Here is a 21,344-nt window from a genome sequence, read left to right on the forward strand (position 1 = left end):
GTATATAAATTTATAAAAAACAAGTTTACAGGCCTGTAAATATGCAGAGTGGCTTAGATTTGTATATATTAGCTACTATATTGACATGTCTGAGTCCTAAATCAATACACATATGCCTACTGAAGTTTCTCTTCATTTCATTATTAGGTGGAAGTTGTGGGGAGGACCATACTCAGTGGTGCTCCGTATCTATTCTTGAGTTTGTGCTTAGAAGACTATATAAAGTGTCCGTGATAGAAATGGGATTCATGCATGCATGGCAGTGCCTTACAACCTCTCTGCTCCCTCTTATTGATTTGGTTTTTGTACTATATCCAGTGATATTCATGACTTATTCCTGGCTTTGCACTGGGAATCAATTCTGCTGAAGTTCAGTGGATAATATGAGGTGTCAAGTATTGAACCCGGGTCAGGGCCTTATCTAGTGTACTATTTCTCTGCCACACCCAGTTCTGTTTTTATTAAGAAATACTTCTTTTTTTTTTTTTTTTAGTTTTTGGGCCACACCCAGTGATGCTCAGGGGCTACTCCTGGCTATGCGCTCAGAAATCATTCCTGGCTTGGGGAACCATATGGGATAGCAGGGGATCAAACCGCAATCCGCCTTACTGTTTGCGCTACTGATACTTCTTGAACTCAACTTGCCTATAAAATTACCTTAAAACTCTTTGTATCTCAGTACAAGACCAGATCTACTTGGAACCAGACATGAAGCATGCTGTGAACCAATTAATTTATTGGGCACATAGACTATCATCTATACAAATGTGACTAGACTAACATTTTTAGGTATTTAATTCTTTGTGATCTCATGTTCTTTGCTGGGCTGTACTTATATGTCTGCACATGTGGGGGGTTTGTGTATGCACATGCATTTAAATGCATGTGTCTATGGTTTTCTGTAAGTATACAAATATGTAGAATTTGCATGCATGATTATATGTGTACATATTCACCATTTTTGTGCACAAGGTGAATCTGTGTGCACTTGCACACACAAAATAATACAAGGGGAGTTTGGCAGAGAGCAATTTGGGGGATAAGATATTTCAAAGAATATTAGCCTCTCCCCACTTGTTAGAGATGTAAGAGTATGCTAATGATTCAAAGATTTGATTGCTTCCCTTTCCCATTAGCATAACCCAGTAATAATGGTGATTTTAAGAATGTAACTTGGCAGATGACTGATTCATAATTTAGTCCAATCACTTACAGTATTTTCAAACAAAAACAATTAATAACAGTGGGAGATATTCTCCTTTGAAAATCAATCCATCCCAAAAAGAATGCCTTTCTCCATGGATTTTCATAATGATTTTTATTATGATTAGAATAAGCCACATCCTAAAGACCTAACTGAATAGCAGACCACAACAATGCCATCTGGGTTGGATGCATTACTGAAACACTTACTTAGCCCAGAGCAGAGGGTAGGGAGCCTAACTGCTATGGACAATGCTTCCTCAGAACTGACCACCAAAAGCAGGTTTCAGGGTCTAAAAAAGAGAGAACATTGCAAATCTCCTTGAGAGATCCCAAGAGAGTCAGCAGGGCTCTTGGCTAAATTGCTTCATGGCTCTAGTTGTAAGAGAAACCTGTAGTTTTCTTCCCAAAACTGTGTGTGTATTTGGGCATTGCTTCTTGAGCAGTAATTTCTGTTCTACACTGAAGCAGATTCAGTGCTGCATGTTACACTGAACTGACTTCCTGACTGCTCTTGTAAACTCGAGATAAACAGGACAAGCTATTGAGGAAGAATAGTCTCTGGACACAGGGTTAAAGTCCATGCACGGGGCAAGGATGGACAAACCTATTTGCTAAGGTGAATCTGAAAAATGGTTGACAAATTCTGCCTTTGCCTGCTAAATAAGTAAAGGTGAACAAAGAGTAAAGGATATTGTCATCCCACTTCTTTCTGAGAAGGAGCTAGAGCCGCATAAAGCTATTTGCTTAAACTGCAGGCTTGATTGAAAAACACACAGAGAAAAAGAAACAGGACCATCTGTCCCATCCTGGTTGTGGACAGGGAGAGAAGAAAGATCAGGTCAAGTGTTCTGAGAGAATGAAAGGAACCAAGGATTAAACCAACAATCAAGCAATAGGAGTGAATTCCTGCTTTCCAGGACCCTCCATCCTGCTTCGGGGTCTTGAACAAGTACATGTTTCAGACTGAGTCCCCTGTGTCCTGCAGCCTCTGGAAATGGAGAGAGGAACCTGGACCCATGATCTGTTACAGTCTGTAGTGCATTCTGCCAGGGCCTGGAGTCCTCTATTCCATTTCCTCAAAGCTCCCATGCAGGAGCCCACCTCTTGGTACTTCCTAGCATATAGGTCACACTGTAAGGAGCAAATGCGTCCTCAAAAACAGCCCATTTCCCATAAAAGATATACTTTCTGCCCATGAATTTGGGGCCACAAGAAATACAGAATAAGCTTGTTATGGCATTGCAGGCTTTCAGCTAAGAAAGTGGCAAGAACTGGAGCCAACTTTGAATCCAGAGTTATATGCAGGAGAATGGCAGGGAGATGGAAGGGGAGCAGCTCAAGGCCAGGAGGACACGAGTCTCTTGTCATTCTATGAACCAGGGCATTTTCTGAGTAACTATTCTGGAGTGGATCTGTTTAGGAACCATCTTTACTCTCAATTCATGAGTGCTGTGCTCCGTAGGCACCATGTTCAAAGCCAATCCAGACAGTGCCAAATGTCCATTCAAAGAAAAATCACCCAAATGCAGAAACACATGGCTGTCACTTTGCAGACAATTATATTCATTTGTATAGAATTCAACCAGCATCTTTCTATAAATTCTCCCTATACTGCCTCATATTGCCAAGGTCAAGGATACCAGTCACAAAGGAACACCAGTCAGAGCTGATGAAGATGAGGTTAAGGAGAGGTCAGTTGTTTCTGTTTGTTTGTTTGTTTGTTTGTTTGTTCTTAGAAAAACAGTTTAACATCTAATCCAAAACTGGGTGAGCACAGGCTGTACCTGTTCAGGATTAAAGGGAAAGGAGGTCAGATTTCATGGTTCCCTTTATCAGAAACTGACAGTTGTGGTTGGTAAAACCTGGTTCCCCAAGATCATACCTCTCCATGAAAAGCTGTGTGATTTCAACTTTTGTGGGGCTATAGAGCCCACCTCATCCAACTGAAGCTAGATTGAGTCTTAGGCCAGCTCCAGAGTGTATGATCCATGCTCACTCACCTCTTCCTTCTATCCAACACTGCTTCCTCTTCTTTATGACACTTATCTGAAAAGCACACCTCAAAAAACATCTGCTTAAAGCACCTATCTGGCCAGTACTTGCTACAGTATGATCCCTAGGACTGCCTCTGCACATTATGTATGATCCCAGAAGCTCTGCTATCTGCAATCCTTGATTTCCAGTCAACCTACAGCCAGGTGTGTGTAAGTAGTTCTATAAAAGCTGCGACCCAAGATGTTGCAACCAAGTGTCCATGCATGGCCAAGCATGTGTGTAAGGTCCTTGTCTTAGAACAAGAGAAAAGGACTGGGGTAGGGCAAAAATCTTCAAGCTCATCTCCATGCTGAAGTGTGCCTCCAAAGGACCCACCATGCAACTGACCAGACATAATTTCACTTACTATTTCAAGTGGAATAACGCTTGTTAAAGCAGTCTTCACTTGTTATTACCAAGGTCCCTCCATCACCACTTTCAGTCGCAAAGCCTCAATCTTCACCAAAAAGTCACTGCAGTTTCAACACACCTGATCCTCCCCTACAAAATCTTGGTGGTGCAGTTCCCTTGCCTGGCTGTACTTTCTTTCAGCTTGCCCCTAAGGACTAGACCACAGTGCTATCTGCTCTGCACTACCTCTGGGCCCTCCAAAATGTCTTTGATGGTCACTGACAGGAAAGATGGTGCCCCACAGGGTAGCACAGGAACTCTAAAGGTCCTCAGGGCCAGCTACATACAGGTGGGCTTTTCACTGCTGCTTCCTTCTAATTTTAACCAAAATGTTTTCCCTTAATGTCTGTCCTCTGGAAATAGCTGGTTGGTCTTTTGCTAGTATCTCCCTGTGTCTGCTCTAAGCCCTTGGAGCAGAGCTACAGGATCAGGAGGGAAGAGGCCAGGACAGCAGGCAGGAGGGTCCTGGAGTCAAAGGCCTCCAGGGGCTTCTTCCTAATTGGTTACCCCACCTCCAGTGCTTGCAGCATGGCACCTTATTCAAGTTACACACTGGTACTTGGTAACTGTATGCCCTTTGTATTTGGGCATCTATCATTGGTCCCCAGAATTAGGGATGAGCCTTTTTGGAGTTTCATGAAACTGAAGGGCCAATTATGGAAAAATTCCACTGCTAAAATGAGTCTCCATCAGAACTAAGCACATGGCTTAACAATTGAGCACTTGCCTTGTATGTGTGAGTTCCTTAGTTCAATCTCCAGCAAGGTAAAACATAACACTGCAATGAGTACTTATCATTCTTAACTCTATACATAGACTTATCAATGGGAACACTGTGCCAAGGGCCTGTCTTTTGGCCTACCCATTGGCCAGCTCCGTCATCTCATATATATGACCCTTACTCCCTGGCAGGTTAGTCAAACATGAACACAGACCTCATTCATGGAAATAAAAGCAGATGAACTAGATGAAACTGACACTTTTCTTTGGTGCTAGTGAAACACACACACACACACACACACACACACACACACTCACACACACTTTACCACTTTCGTTTTCATCAAATTCTTCAGAGCCACCAAGAGGCTTAATTAAAATAAGTCCAAAACAAATCAGCAGCTGATAATATAACAGCACAAAGTTTCCTTGGGGGGTTGAAGAATTTGCCTTTTAAGCACCCTCTGTGGTCCATGCCCTCAACTCTTCATAAAGCTAAACTCAGCAGGGCTCCAGGTTTTAGACAACCCAAAGGTGTGACTCCACCTCAGATTTACGTGTAACTACCTACAAGACCTGCCCATTCCTGGGAGGGGTCTTGGGAAGGTTAGATAAGGCCTTTGATCCAGGGGATTAAGGTCTTGGCCAGCATGGAGAGGTAAGAGGAGGAGACATGGCTGGAAAAGCTAAAACACAGGGCAAGCTAAGGATAGCATGTGTAAATAAATGGTTAAGATTGACCACACATGTGGTGAATAGGGTATGAATAAAGCTGATACTTCCTGAAGCCAGCTTGTGAGTAAGATTTCTACCTGTCGCTCTCATGAACCTCCAGACCCGCCGGCTGAAGGGGATTGCAGATCCACGTGGCCTGGGATGGCAGAGAAAGGTTTCTCCATCTATCCATCTCCATCCAGCTCCATCATAAGGGCTGTAATACTACACAAAGGGACAACTGAGAATCAGGACAGTGTGGGAGGAGGTAATGGGGATGCTGTATCAGCTTCACTGACATTCATTCTTCATAAAATATTTCAAGCAAAGCTCACTTGAAAGTTAACTAGTGCCTCAGAGTCTGTGCAGTTAACCAGACTGAACACCTGGGCTCCAAACACATCTGTAAAGATACAACCAGCACTACTGGTCTCAAGCCAGCCTTACTACCTTCAGTCAACTGAGAGGATGAGGACCTACTACCCCAATTTCAATTAAAATGATGAGACCACCTGACCTGCAAAAATGAACCCAGATGCCTAGAACATTAGCTGTGAGAGACTGTGATCATCTTGCTTTCTAGTGTATAAATATGTTTCCTTGTTGAATCTTCCATTTCCTGAAATACTGTTAACTAACACACATGTAGCTGATCTTAGGGCAAGAATGAAGCAACTGGCAAGATGACTGTCCCCCTCACCCACCTCTTCAGTCCAATATTTCTCTTCCCTCCCCCTTTAATTCTAGCATATATAGTCAGTGCTTACTATCAGACTTTGCCAACAATTTTCCAGTCATTTGGTTGCCTTATTTTGCTTTTTCTTTTGCTAGAACGATTCATGAAACAATTATCTTCTGAGTTCTCCCCTAGTGACTTTATGGGTAATGATTTAATATCTAGTATAATCTTTGTTCTGTTTCTGTCTCCCACCTGGCTCTTCCCAGTTCTTCCCAAGGCTTGCTTCTCCTCCAGCACTATCAGCCAAACTTTCAGCTTTCAGCTCTGCTGCCTCTTCTAACATTCTCTATTGTTCATCTTTCTCTCAGAGTCTGATGCTCCTAAGCTCCCTGAGAAGCTGGGCACTACTAATTCAACTCCCCAGCTCCCAGCTCCATTCCCACATAGATCTGCTTCAAACTGCTAATTACTATTATACAATATTGGGGTTGTCTTGTGTCTGATGGCTTATGGCAAGTGGTGCTTGTATTCATGCTATATGATTCTCTTTGTTGTTTTTTTCTCTGGAGAAGGAAGAAATAGATACTGAGTTAATGCTCCACTTGCACCAGAAGTTCTTGCCAACAGTTCAGGAGGAAGCCTAGTGCCAGCAAGACCCGTGAGCCATCTCTATTAAAGACAGATGCCAAAACAATCCACTTCCCTCTTGGCAGGCAGGAATGTGAGTTATCCAGAGAAGAAGTCATTCCGAGGAGGAGGCAGACGGACAAGGAGACTTAGAATGAGATCAAGGAGCTGACTCAACAGAATGTGAGGAGGGAGAGGGAGAGAGTGGTACTTTATTACTTAAAAACTATTTTAATTTGCAGACCATTCCCTCCCCTGAAGCATACGCTCTTCACTCAGGCTCTTTTCTAGCAACACTTCACCCTTGCTCAGAATCAGAAAGAATGATCCCAGATGAACTTTCATGGCTCCTGGCCTACTCATCTGACTTCTCTGACCAGTGTGCCCTTGCTTCTCTGACCAGTACTTGTAAGTAAATATTTATCAGTATTACATAAATGTCACATGTACAAGCTCACAATTGTGCACCTATATACAGACATTACACTCGCCACCCAAAGTCTAGATTCCCTTTCCACTTATAGACATTGATCAATAGTCTCCTTGGCCCATGGCAACCTCTTCCATCTGCAACTGTTTCCTCCCAGGCAAATGTGTCAACACTTCACTTTATTCCTGCTTCTCTTGAGTCATCCATTTCTATTTCCTTGGGTCTTCCCAAAGTTTCTCACTAGCATGCCTGTGTTAAACCCTTTATATCCTTTTACTTTCATACTCAATAGCTCAGTCTGGCTTCAGGGTCTACTGTACTGATTTTATCCCCCACTTCTCAATGTCTATCATGGCCAGGTTATTAGTGAGAACTCTTTGAAAAAGAGATTGGTGATGCTTGCCAACATTTATGTTTCCTTCTTCTCTTCAGGAAGGTACTAGATTTTATTTTCTAGTTGCTCTTGAAGTTGGTGATTAAAGGAGTGATGAAGGCAAAATCATGTGACCAGTCCCAGGCCTTACTCATCAAAACTAAGAAATCTCATTTCCATACTGATGTTTCCACTCCCCTCACCTAGCTGAATGGAAATCAAAGAAGTCTTACAGAGTCACGCTGACTGAAGACTAGAGCAAGACACACTTTTATATTAAGTCACTGATATTTGAGAATTGTTTTATACCAATCATGATGAATAAATTTTCATGTTTTATAGATTACCTTATTATAATCTAAAATGCATATGTGCTTTTTTCCAAAAATACCATTCAGGTTCTTTCAAATCCATTAGGCTAGACTACTCTTTCTTATTAATAATAATAGTACATTGGCATATTATAATAATAATAGATATGGCATGGAAGTAGGACATTTGCCTTGCATGCAGAAGGAAAGTTGTTCGAATCACAGCATTCCATATGGTCCCCCAAGCCTGCCAGGAAAGATTTCTGAGCATAGAGCCAAAAGTAACCCCTGAGCGCTGCTGGGTGTGACCCAAAAACCAAAAAAAAAAAGTAATAATATATAATAAATATTATATATTTAATAATAATAGTATAAGATTATACTATTTATTATATTATAATATAATAATCCTCTGTGTAATGTGTACATGTAAATATATAACTACATTTTATTTTGATAAGTATTAATTTCCACTGTATTTTAGTCAAGTTACCACAAATGAGCAATTCATTGTTTCCAGACTTTTACTAATAATGTTGCTTCAAACAATCCCTTTGCATGTTTTTGTGGATGGATACTGGCACGACTATTATTTTGAAACCTGAAAACACTGGCTTCCCTAGACTTCTCTAACTTAACACTAGTTCCAGTTCACCTTGAAAGTAATCTCCACCAGTTCAGTGTTTACACTGTCACTTCTCTATTACCTTGAGATCACAGTCTTAGCTCTGACACCTACCACCCACCACCTCACTTTTTTCTCTCAATCATACTGATTTGGGAATCCTGGATTAAATGATTTTTGGCTTTCAGCTCCTCATGAAATATTGCAAGTTTCCCAGAGGTAAACAAATTTTGAACTTTTCTCTAACTTATAGTCTCCACATACCCCTCTCCTATTCTCAGAGAGCACCTTGTATGATTTGTATGTGAAACATAATAGAGAAGTCTGTTCATTTTAGCACATTTGGTACTCACATTGGGGAGGGAAGGCAAGAATTGCTTCAGCAATGATAAGAATGTCTGAAAGCTACTCCCAATTGCATTCTAAGATCAACTGGACCAGTGAGCTGAATCTAGGGCTAATGATGTGGTCCATGATGTGGTCCAGCTCCTGCCCCAGGGTGCCATGAAGGACAGGGCCATATAGTGGGGCTGAAATAAGCTTATAGTACCAACGATTGAATTTGAGCTCTCACATGTGTCAGGCATATGGTTTAGCCCTCTGAACTGGCTCCCTGCTGGCCCCTATTTTCACAATTTAACAAGGTAAATTTATGTCTCCAAGACAGTCAGATCTCCACTTTACCCTTAAGGATCATAATCTTAACAGCAATGGAAAATTATTATTCCCAGGCTTTTCTGGAGAACACAGTGTACAATTCCAAAATAAAATATTGTAACTTTAGGCAACTTGAATCGAAAGATAAGTAGAAGAGGATAAGAATGTATAATTACATACAATAGGCCATCAGTGTCTATCTTTTGCCTGCTATATTGAACCATAATTCAAAAATTATTATAAAAAATGCTGTCCAACTGTGTCCATATGTTATCAGATCATCTTCTCCATTAAAATTCAACTAGCTAACACATATTTAAAAGCTAAATGGATTTCCAATGGCACTGAAAAACATGACATCTTTTTTTTTAATTAGGGAGAATAATAGAGAGGGCCAGGGGGGCTGGTCATTTGATTATTTGTTCTTAATTCCATATCCTTTTTCCTTACTTTGAATAACAGGAAGTGACTTAAACTTCTTAAATTCCAGGAGTAACAAGGAGCTACTTAAATTCCTTAAACTTCTTAAATCCTACTTAAATTTCAGTCCAGTGGAATCTGGGAATTTGGGCTTAATGCAAGGGATTAGTGGAAAGATAAAAGGAGATGGGAAGAAACCAGAATATCTTCCTTTTTCTATAGAGGGCACTTCCTGCAGAATTCTGCTTTCCAGGATTGTCTGCCTATCCTTCAGGCACCTTCTTCACTTGATAGTTCTTTTAAGGTCTCTTACTGAATGGCCCTGAATCTGGATTCTGCTCATCAAACTCCAGGACTAAAAGTGGTTTTATTCTGAGGCTAATATTTGGGGCACACTCGTCCCTATTTGAGTCTTTCCTACTCCCTGTTCTACCCAGTTCGTTTGAATGTTGCCCTGTATATAAGGGTCCCTTTTACTAACCAGATCAAGGCTATAACAACAGAAAATGGAGCTGATGATATATTTTAAGATATTAATATAATTTTATCACTACCATTAGTTCAATGAAGTTAAGGCTCAGAAATGGTACAAAAACACCTAAAAGTTGACTAAGAATTATATATATATATATATATATATATATATATATATATATATATATCAGCATAGCACTGATTTAGGATGGCCATTATTTGTACTTTGGTATGTTCCATTAATATAGCCTAAATCATAACATTAAAATAAATAGAGACCATATCAAGAATATAATTAGTGAAGAATATAAAGCCTATATACCTCAGAACTTGAGACAGAATGCTTTTAAGACAACTCTAATGCTGTGTTTTTATTACTTGAAGGGTTTAGGACATTGTTTCTAAAATGTTACTTTACTTTTTTCTTTCCTGTTAAGGGAATATCTATCTTTTTTTTTGTTTTTTGGTTTTTGGTTTTTTGGGGCCACATCTGGTAATGCTCAGGGGTTACTCCTGGCTATGTGCTCAGAAATCACAGCTGGCTTGGGGGACCATATGGGATGCCAGGGGATTGAACCATGGTCTGTCCTGGGTCAGGCACATGCAAGGCAAATGCCCTACCTCTGCGCCATTGCTCCTGTCTCAATATTTATCTTTTTTATAAAGGGAATATTACCCTTTTATATACCTATTTTGTTTTTATAAGGCTTACTCTCTGAGTATAACCGGACTTAACATATAGCTAGTTGAAATTCAGTAAGCAAATACTTTTATTTTGTCATTAAACTATCTTACTAATTTTAGATTCTAGAGTTAAGAATATGATTTAAATGCACAGAAGGAACCATGTCTGTGTGAATCATAAGCATTTCTCACTCTAATATTCTTTGAGTGGAAGTAAATGATGTCATCTTTATTAAATATGAAGACATAATTCAGATATTCTAAGCAAGGTATTTTTATGGTGTGAAGAGGAGATGAGTATCAAACTTTCTTCAGAGCAGTTAGAGTTGATAAATGGAAAGGGCTTTCCCACTGGAGAAGACATTGCTGTTACCCCAAATATCTCTAGGTTTCCATTATGTCCTTATCTTTGTGTTATTAGGTGAGGCCATGTGACTAGATATTGCAAACAAGTCTGGAGAAAAGGATATATGTGATGCTGTCTGAACAAAGCCCAGGAATGGCTGAACAGATAGGCAGGGCATTATTGGCAGGAAAACAATGTCCAAAAGCTTCAAAGAGAGGAAGAAGAGGACCTAGTTTTATGCCCAAAAGGGATCATAATGTAACAACTTATACATATTCTAATAATTTTTCAGGAAACTCTTACATGAAGAAGAGTCATCATGAGCAAATGAGGAACAAAACATGTACATACATGCACATAAGTAAAGAATAAATGCCAAGAGTGTGTGTTTTAGTATAAATGAAGAAGACTAGAACTGAAAGGATCTGCTGATGCATTGCAGGTGCTGGAGACAGGGGTCAGGGGGCTTATTATGTTTTACTTTTTGTTTTAATTGCTAAGTTCTGTGATTTAGAATACTGTTACTGAGGCTTTTCCATCCACATAATTCCAACACCACTCCTACCATTAGTGTACCCAGTGTTATTAGTAGGAAAGTGTTCAAGGTTCTGCTTTGGTATCATCAGGACTCTTAAACAATGAGAGTTCTAAATTTTCAAGGGTGAGAAAAATCTAAATTACAGAAATCTTTGACAGTACCTTAAGGGCTAAAGTAAGCCCCATTCTTCCAGTAGCAGTGTTATTGGCTGCTGCTAGGGTTCAAGGAATTAGTTCCTGGCATTCAAGTGCTTGCCTTTGATCCCATGACCCCAGTGCAGGTATGGTCCCCTGAGCACTAAAGGGGTCACTCCTGAGTACAGAGCCAAGAGTAACTCCTGTGCACTACTGGGTATGGCACAAACACAGAACTACAAAGCATGCAACACACACACACACACACACACACACACACACACACACATTACTAGTTGGGCCCCTGAATGATCTTGGTGAAAATATAGCATGAGGAACATACTTTGTTGTAATAAACCCCTGATATTTGGGGCTATTTCTTATATACCATAAATTATATTCCATAAGTTATATATCATAACTTATTTCTTATATGCCATAACTTAGTCTAATTTGTAAATTTTAGAATTTAGAAAAAAGAAACAGTCTAAAGATTATTATTCTAAGAATCATAAAAGTTACCTTACACTGAAAATTATTTTTGCTGTCTAATTCCTTATGCACTGTAATACATGAAAAAGCCTTTTGTGCTAATAGAAAAAAAAAGCCCTGTGGGCCTATCTTCAAAAAAAGAGGAAAAGAAGGAGTGGGAAGTCTATAAAAAATGTAAAGAAAAGCTTTGAAGTGAAATTGCCTATTTAAAGATGACAAGATTTTATATGCAGAAAACTCCCAAAACTACATAAACACCTGGTAGGTATTAATACTAAAATCAATAATTTCAAGATAACAGTTAACACACAAAAATAATGTTTCTATATACTGAGTTATCTTACAAATAAAGAAAATATGATTTACAATAGGAAAAACTTAGAATAAAATTAACTAAGTGAAATAGCTCTACATTAGATAGCTGATAAGAAATAGCTCTAAAATAGATGCCGATAAGAAAAATCAATTAAGACAACTAAATGAAGGGGTATTCCATGTTTAAATAATGATATCAGTAAAATGTCTACATATATATGCCATTGCTATCAAGATTCCAATGGTATTCTTAATAGTAATAGGAAAAAATTCTTAAATTTACATGGAACCATAAAAGATTACAAATAGCCAAAGCAAACTAAAGAGAGGAGAAAACAGGAGACACTGACTTCTAACTACATTTTATAGTCATAGTTATCATAAAAAGGATAGCACTGTCATAAGAAAGACAGGTGGATAAACTAAAAAGAACATAAAAAGATGATTTAAATAATGACTATTATGAGAACAATTTAGAACTAATTTAGAATAACAAAAGACTAACATGATTTCTTCAATAAATAGTATTAAGAAAGCAGACATTCTTATTTTAAAAAAAGAACTAAACTACTATTTTATATTACTCACAAAAAATAACTCAAAATTGATGACAAGCTTACATATAAGACTAGATAAACAAATTTCTAGAACAAAATGTAGGTTCTTTTATTTAGCCTAAATGATATGATTATTCTAACTTCCTATTTCTCATCCCTACCTTACCCATTTTAGTAACCCAGAACCAAACCACAACATAAAATTATTATTAGTTTCAATTAAACATTTCCCCAAACTTAACATTCATATATAACCTTGAAAATAATAAAACTCTGGGACTGAAGTAATAGCACAGCAGAAGGGCATTTGCTTTGTATTTGGCTGACCCAGGACCAGCCTTAGTTCAATCTCTGGCATCCCATATGGCCCCCCCAAGTCAGAAGCGCATAGCCAAGAGTAACCCCTGAGTATCACCAGGTGCGGCCCAAAAACAAACAAACAAAAATAAAGAAAATAGTAAATTTCTATCTAGTACCTATTCTTATAGTAAACCAGACACAACCCTCACACAAATTTAGCTAATAGCCTCAATTAAACAATCACCCTAAATCTAACTTTCATTTTGAACTTGAAAAATAGCCAAGCATATATCATAATTCTAGCAGAATAATCATCCTAACCCAACCTAGTACCAATTTCCAACGGAAATCAAGAACTAAACTTCAGCCTAATATTACCTATTACTTATAACAGAACCCTATCCCTAACACATTCTTAATCTTCTAGTAATTCATATTCAAACCTCACCTAAGGTCACATATTAAGCTTAATTTAAATTTTCCCCTATATTTAATGTCCTTTTTAAATGTACAAATAGCCAAACTGACACTATTACTCTAAAATCACCCCCAACAGGGGCCAGAGAGATAGCATGAGGTAAAGCGTTTGTCTTGCATGCAGAAGGTCATTGGTTCAAATCCCGACATCCCATATGATCCCCTCGAGCCTATCAGGAGTGACTTCTGAGCATGGAGCCAGGAGTGATCCCTGAGCGCTGCCGGGTGTGACCTAAAAACCAAATAAAATAAAATAAAATAAAATCGCCCCAATAATGGTTGTGATTAGAGTTGTATATCCCTAATCTTTACAGTAACTAAACCTGAGGTCTAGTACATATCCTTATAGTAACCCAAATCCCAGCCTCAGCACAGGAGAGTCTTGAAATTAGTCTTGGCAACACTTTTTATATGACTCCTAAAGTGCAAGCAATAAAATATAAACAAGTAGGATAATTCCACAGTAAAAGTCTTCTACACATCCAAAAAAATGAATAAAATAAAAATACACTATACAGTTCTTATAAACATGTGAACAGATGGTTCATCAGCTCACAAGCCCACCATCGTCCAACTTCCAGTGTTTTTGTTTAATAAAGCTCCTCTCTGCCCTCTCAATGTGTCTCTGATGTCTCTTGATGGCTGACTGACCTATCAACAGCAGTAGAACCAGACTTCTGTTACCACACTCAGAATAAAATTTTTGGCCACATGAATTTAATTATATTCAGTAACCAAAGATACCATTAAAAATTTGTGTACCTAAAAATAAAAAATCTATTTACAAATAGATAAATAATATACTAATTTATATAATTTATCACAAATAAAATAACATATCACAATGTATAAACCATTAGAGATAATAAAACATTTGAATTGAGTAAAGTTATAATACGTAAAATGGAAATATGAAATACTTAAAAGTAGTCCTTTGAGAGAAATTATCTTTATACATTGTATATGTATATGAAGTATATTGCATAAGAAATATATACATGAATTTCACAATTCTAATGACCAAAATTATATTTCTCATGTTTTATCTATATCCACATTTGTCCGATAACTTCCCAAAGAGCTGGAATTACCAAATATTAAGTGTTGAATATCTCTACTATGTTAATGAGGTAATTTCATTCCTTTGATGTTCTGTTTTATGGCCACTCCCTGAAGTGCTCAGGGTTTGCTCCTAGCTCTATATTCAGATTAAGCCTGGTAGTGCCTGGGGGATTATATGCAGTGCCAGGGACAGAATCTGAATTGTCTACTGAATTACAAGGGAAGAGCCTGAGCTATTGTGCTTTTATAAAGGTCTGTTATCTTTTATGTTTTGATTTTGTTTTGGGGATAATCCTGGTAGTGCTCAGGGGTATTACTCCTCGTTCTGAATTGAATTACCACTCTTGGTGGGCCCAATCAGAGGACCGTATGGTACTTCAGGATCAGGTCAAGTCAGTCAAGTGTAAGGCAAATGCCCTACCCACTATACTAATGCTCTGGCCCAAACCAGAGCAATAGTTTATAAAAGACCCAACTAACTTTTATGAACAGCATGCGGGATTGGTTGTCAAGAACACCAGCATGAATAGAGGGCAGAACTTACAGTCCTATCCATTACATCTCCTCCCTGCTTTCATGGCAAGAAGAATGGGGTTAGCAGTAGGTCTAGTTACCTATGGACCTTTCATTTCCTTGAAATGATGCTGTTAAGTCTGGAACTCTGGATCCACTACCCAAAAGACCATTAGGGAGATAGCTCAGTAATATAAAATACAAGGGAGTTTATTTTTCTGAGAAATGAGGACCCCAAGAGAGGCTCACAGGCCATATTTAAAGGGTACCTAGGGCTCAGTCCAGGGAATTCTTGTCTCTGGGTTTTAATCTTTTAAAATTATTGGTCCTTAGTACAAGGTTGCATCAGCCAAACAACTAGGATTGGTTGTAGTTCAAATGTAGCATCAAACAGATGGCTGTGTGGGCTGCAAGCCTCCAGATCCAGGGTGCAGTGTCATCTGGCTATCTGTCCGTTGCTGCAGACCCGGGGTGCAGTTGTCATCTGGCTGAGTGTCAGCTGCTGTTTAGCCTTATATGGATGTATTTCCTGACATTTATCCCTATGGTCTGGTTCCAAGAACTGGCTGTTCTTCTGGGCCTCGTCTTTGTACCTTAAAACTAGAGTCTATCATGGCTGTTTGGCTCACAGCAAAGCCAGGGTAACAGGGTTACAGGTTAAACTCCTTATGCAAGCAGAGTACAGAAATCAAAGCAATGTTATCTCAAAAGGCACAACATATTCTAACATCAACATTTAGGTTACAATTAATTCTAAATCTTAGGTCCTAACAATGCCTCTACAAACATCAAGAGCTGGATTGAGAAGATCGCTAAAGGTTAAAGTATATGCATGAGGTAACAAAAATGAGTGACTCCCTATAAACCTATTTTAGGGTGTGTAGGAGGCACACCTAGAGGTACTCAAGGTTTATTCCTGGCACTGTAATAAGGGAACACTCCTGATATAATTGGGGGATTCCAAGGGGTGCGAGGGATTGAATCCATGTTAGCTGCATGCAGGGCAAAGACCAACCTGCTGTGCTATCTCTTTAGCCCCTAATGTGTGTGTGTGTTTTTATATATGTATGTCAGTATAGATAGATAGGTAGATATTACAATAATGTATTTCTACATACTTTAATCCAAGAAAGCTTCAGAGAGCTTCATCATTGATGAACACATGGAGCTTTGGAGGAAAATGGCACATCTGGAGGGAAATAACACCTCTGAAAGGAGGACACAATCCTAGACTTTTCCCAGACCTTGTAAAAGTCAGCTCAATCTCATCTCTGATGGACACCTGAAATCTGAGCAGGGGATCTTGGAAAGCTCCCAGCTTTGATCCCTGGTACTGTGGTCACCATCTGATGCAGCCTTTGGAGATTGTCAGTTAACCTGTGGCACCTGAAGTGACTGTCAGATAGAAAGTGTCATAATGAATGACACTGCTTCTTGGTATGGGAAAACATCCGTGGTTTCCACTTATCCACGGGAACTGGAACTGAGACCTCCACAACACTTGCTTATTATATAAGAGAGATAACATGTCAGTAATATAAATTTAATACACTAATCTAAAAAAGAAAAGCAGGCCAGATCTGTGTGAATTTGAAGGAATAAAAAAATACTGAGTAAAAAACAGAGAACACAGACTCAAATTCTTCCTTATAAAATAAAATTTATTTTCCTTATAAAATAAAATGTATTAAACTACCACCTCTGATCCACAAAAAATAAAAAAATAGATCTTTCAAATATCAGAAAAATGAGAATATAATAGACTTCATACTGTCAGTGTCCAGAATAGAAGGATGAGACCACACAACTGGAATAAAGTTTATTAATTTAATTGGTCTGCCAACAAAGTCCCACACTGGCCAGCCAGGGCCATCCCCCAGAGAAGATGAGCGATACCAAAGTCATGAAAAAGATTATATAAAGAAAGGATATAGAGAGTTTCCAGCTTTCTGATGATCCTTAAAATGATTGGCTATTTTTTGTGGCTCCCTTGTCCTTCCCTGATAGGCTACTTGACATGGGACTATCTTGGGAGAGGATCTATGAAAATAGGCTTGTGAAGACCTAGCATATGGTTTACACCAGGAGTCTCAAACTCAATTTACCTGGGGGCCACAGGAGGCAAAGTCAGGGTGAGGCAGGGCCGCATAAGGGATTTCATAAAAAAAAAAAAGTCCTCAAACGTCATTACTAACAGTTTTAATTATTCTGAACATGAATAGAACATTGAGTAAAGATCATGAACAGTTCTTCTGAACATGGCATCTTCTGTCTATTCCTTGCTGCCAGAGACTTGACAGTGCTTCTTCTCACAAATCTGAACCACATTTGGCTTTAGAGAAGAAGCAGTTGAGACCCTCAGTATGGCTTGAAGATTATCATCATTAAGTCTAAACCTGCACTTTGACTTATTGAAGTTCAATGTGAACAATAACTTTTCACACAAATACGTGCTCCCAAAAAGGCACATGGTGCGCTTGAATATTGGGGAAAACTCAGGGAAGCTGGGGGGCATTTCTCTCAAAACTGGCCCATGCATGTCTACTTTTCCACTAATCTCGCTGATCTTGGCTTTGACATCAGAGTTGCATTGCAGATCAATAAGCTCCATTTGAAGCACAGGAGGGGCATCTTACACATCAAAAGAAAAGGGGTCCACGAAAATTTGAAAAGTGGCTCTGTGCTTTTTTATTTATTTTTTTTTTTTTGGTTTTTGGGCCACACCCGTTTGACACTCAGGGGTTACTCCTGGCTATGTGCTCAGAAATCACCCCTGGCTTGGGAGGACCATATGGGACACCGGGGGATCGAACCGTGGTCCATCCGCTTGCAAGGCAGACACCTAACCTGTAGTGCCACCTTCCCGGCCCCGGCTCTGTGCTTTTTGAAGTCTGCAAATCTGTGATCAAATTCCTTCTCTAGCTTAAAAATAGCATCAACATAATTCTCACCACTGAATGGTATGCATGCATCCACAAGTTCCTTGCATGCTGGGAAATGGCAAAGGTTTGTCTAAGAGAGCTGGGACTTCCATAACACAAGTTTTGTGGAGAATGCTCTCACGTTGTCATAGGCAGCACCGATAAGCTGCCACCAGTCCATTTTTCCTCCCTGTCATTGATGGTGCTCCATCGGTTATTATTCCAAAAACCTCTTCCATGGCAAACCTGCAGACTTAATGGCATCACACAGATGCTGAAACATCTCATTAGCGGTGGTCTGACCATGCACTAGAATTATTGTAAGCAGCTCCTCTGTCAATTTAAAATTGCAATCAACACCACAGACATAAATTGTGAGCTGCGCAGTGTCTGTTATATCTGTGCCCTCGTCAAGAGCAACTGAGTATGCCTCAAAACATTTGGCTTTCTCACACAGTTGATGATAAATGTCACTTGACATGTCAGAAATACGCTCTGCCACAGTGTTGGCAGAAAAGCTGATTTTGCTAAACTGACCTTTCTTTTCCAGAGAGATAATACTTGCAGCCTGTAACATGCATTTTTTTTAACAAACTCTCCTTCTGTGAATGGTTTCCCTGCCTTAGCAATCATCTCACTAACCATGTAATTAGCTTCAACTGATGCAACACTCTCCTTGGTTGCTTTCTTGAAGAAATCTTGTTGCCTCATTAGACATGCTTTAAGACTGGCAACCCGCTTGGCTCTCTCATTTCCTTGATATTTTGCACATTCCTCAGCATTTTTAGTTGAATAATGGCATTTCAAGTTATATTCCTTGTGCACTGCAACTTTCTCTGACCAAATAAGACATGTGGGGATGCCTCTGTGCTCAACAAAGAAATACTGCATCTTCCACTTTTCCTGAAATTGTCTGTGCTCGTCATCAATCTTTCTCTTCACTGCAGGCTTTGATGAACTCATGATGAAGGTATGACAAAATCTAATTCTGTAATAAACTTCTCTCCCTTCTCTCCCTTATGCCTTCGATAATGCAAGGGACAGCATAATGCAAGGGACAGCGGGCAGGAGCAGTGGAAATGAGTTCTGTGCTAGGTGCAAAGTATTCACAATTATTCACTTACCAAATATTCACAATAAAATATCGCATTAGTAAGATAAAAATCGCATAAGCATTTGCATACCCCAAACAGAACTGCTCAGGGTATGCGAATGTTTTTTTTTTTTAAGTCTTTTTTTGGGTTTTTTTTTTTGTTTTTTGTTTTTTTTTTTTGGATTTTGGGACACACCTGGCAGTGCTCAGGGGTTACTCCTGGCTAGCTGATCAGAAATAGCTCCTGGCAGGCACAGGGGACCATATGGGATGCTGGGATTTGAACCAACCACTTTAGGTCCTGAACTGGCTGCTTGCAAGTCAAATGCCACTGTGCTATCTCTCCAGCCCCAAGGGTACATGAATGTTTAATGCAATTTTTTCTTACTAATGCGATTTTTATTGCGATTATTCGGTAAGCAAATAATCGCGAATACTGCGATATTTGAAGACTGGCCGCAGGCCACAAAATGTTGTACGAAGGGCCGCAAACAGCCCGAGGGCCACGAGTTTGAGATTCCTGGTTTACACTATGTGGTGCTTACAAAATGGCGTCTCTCCCTGCTCAGAACCTAAAACGAAGCCTACCGTGTGGCCTTTACAAAATGGTGTCCCTCTTGTTCAGAATTCAAGTCCCAATAATAGCAAAATTTAGGTAAAACTCAAATAAATAAAAATTTCTCAAAATACAGAAATTACCTGAAATTGAAGTTACCAGGAACTGAAGTTACCAGGAACTGAAGTTATCAGACATAATCTCTGTACCACAGTGACAATACCATTTTGAGAAGAATATCTAGCATAATATGTTCATAATTTTGAGATAGCAGAGATTTCTGAAACAATGTCTCCAAAATGTAAATTATAACAAAAAGAAATGACTTTCTCATTCATCACAAGATGCTACTCAGTATGAAAAAGGTGATTCATACATGAGAAGTCTGCAATACATGGACTCATGAAAGGGTCCACATAAATCTATATACAATGATAAACCCAATAAAGGATGGGGAGAAAAAAAAACAGCAGAAAGCTGGTTTTTTTTTTGTTTGTTTGTTTTTAATTTATTTTTTTTTTTTGGTTTTTGGGCCACACCCTGTGACGCTCAGGGGTTACTCCTGGCTATGCACTCAGAAGTTGCTCCTGGCTTCTTGGGGGACCATATGGGACGCCGGGGGATCGAACCGAGGTTCGTCCTAGCTAGCGCAGGCAAGGCAGACACCTTACCTCCAGCGCCACCGCCCGGCCCCAGAAAGCTGTTTTTTAAAAACAAAGAAAGAGGGGCTGGGAAGGTGGCGCTAGAGGTAAGGTGTCTGCCTTACAAGTGCTAGCCAAGGAACGGACCGCGGTTCGATCCCCTGGCGTCCCATATGGTCCCCCCAAGCCAGGGGCAATTTCTGAGCACATAGCCAGGAGTAACCCCTGAGCATCAAACGGGTGTGGCCCAAAAACCAAAAAAAAAAAAAAAGAAAGAAAGAGCTGGACCCAGAAAACCCCACATGCCAGGATTTCTGCTCCTCTTCTACTGGCATGGCTGGGAATCTGGGCAGACAGCTGGCCAAAGGCCTCCTGGACTGACCACTTAGTACAAGAACTGAGATCCCCCCACGCCAGACTGGTCTTCAAGGCCATGTTTGGCAACTGAGTCTTGGGGGGATGGGGAGGAGGGAAACTCCTCCCTCATGCATTTTCAAACTGGAGAGGGAGGCTCCAGCTGGACCCAGATGACCCCACATGCCAGGATTCCTGCTTCTCTTCTACTGGTATGGCTGGGAATCTGGGCAGACATCTGGCCAAAGGCCTCTTGGGCTGATCACTTAGTCCAGGAGACCGAGATCCTCCCATGCCAGACTGGCCTTCAGGGCCACGTCTGGCAATTGGGCTCTAGGGGGAGGGGCGTGGAGGGAAACTCCTCCCCTATGCATACTGGACCCCCGGCAGTGATGTATTTTTTTACTAATACTCATTTTCAAAACCACGCTGCACCGGGAAATATACATTTAAAGCATTCTCTAAAAATGTTCTTTATTCTAGATAGTTCCTAGGAAAGGAAGCGGAATGCCAAAGATTTGAAGATAACACTCAAATAGTTCTTTAAAGTCAGTCTTTATGTGTACGTGACTTTCCATACTGACTCCAAGCCGAAACCATAAACAATTCATATATATATTGTATATAGCCCCTATCATGTATTGCCTCTCCCTATTCCTGTGTCTCTTCTACCCCCTCAT

Source organism: Suncus etruscus, chromosome 8 (assembly GCF_024139225.1).
Source record: "Suncus etruscus isolate mSunEtr1 chromosome 8, mSunEtr1.pri.cur, whole genome shotgun sequence".
Taxonomy (NCBI): domain Eukaryota; kingdom Metazoa; phylum Chordata; class Mammalia; order Eulipotyphla; family Soricidae; genus Suncus; species Suncus etruscus.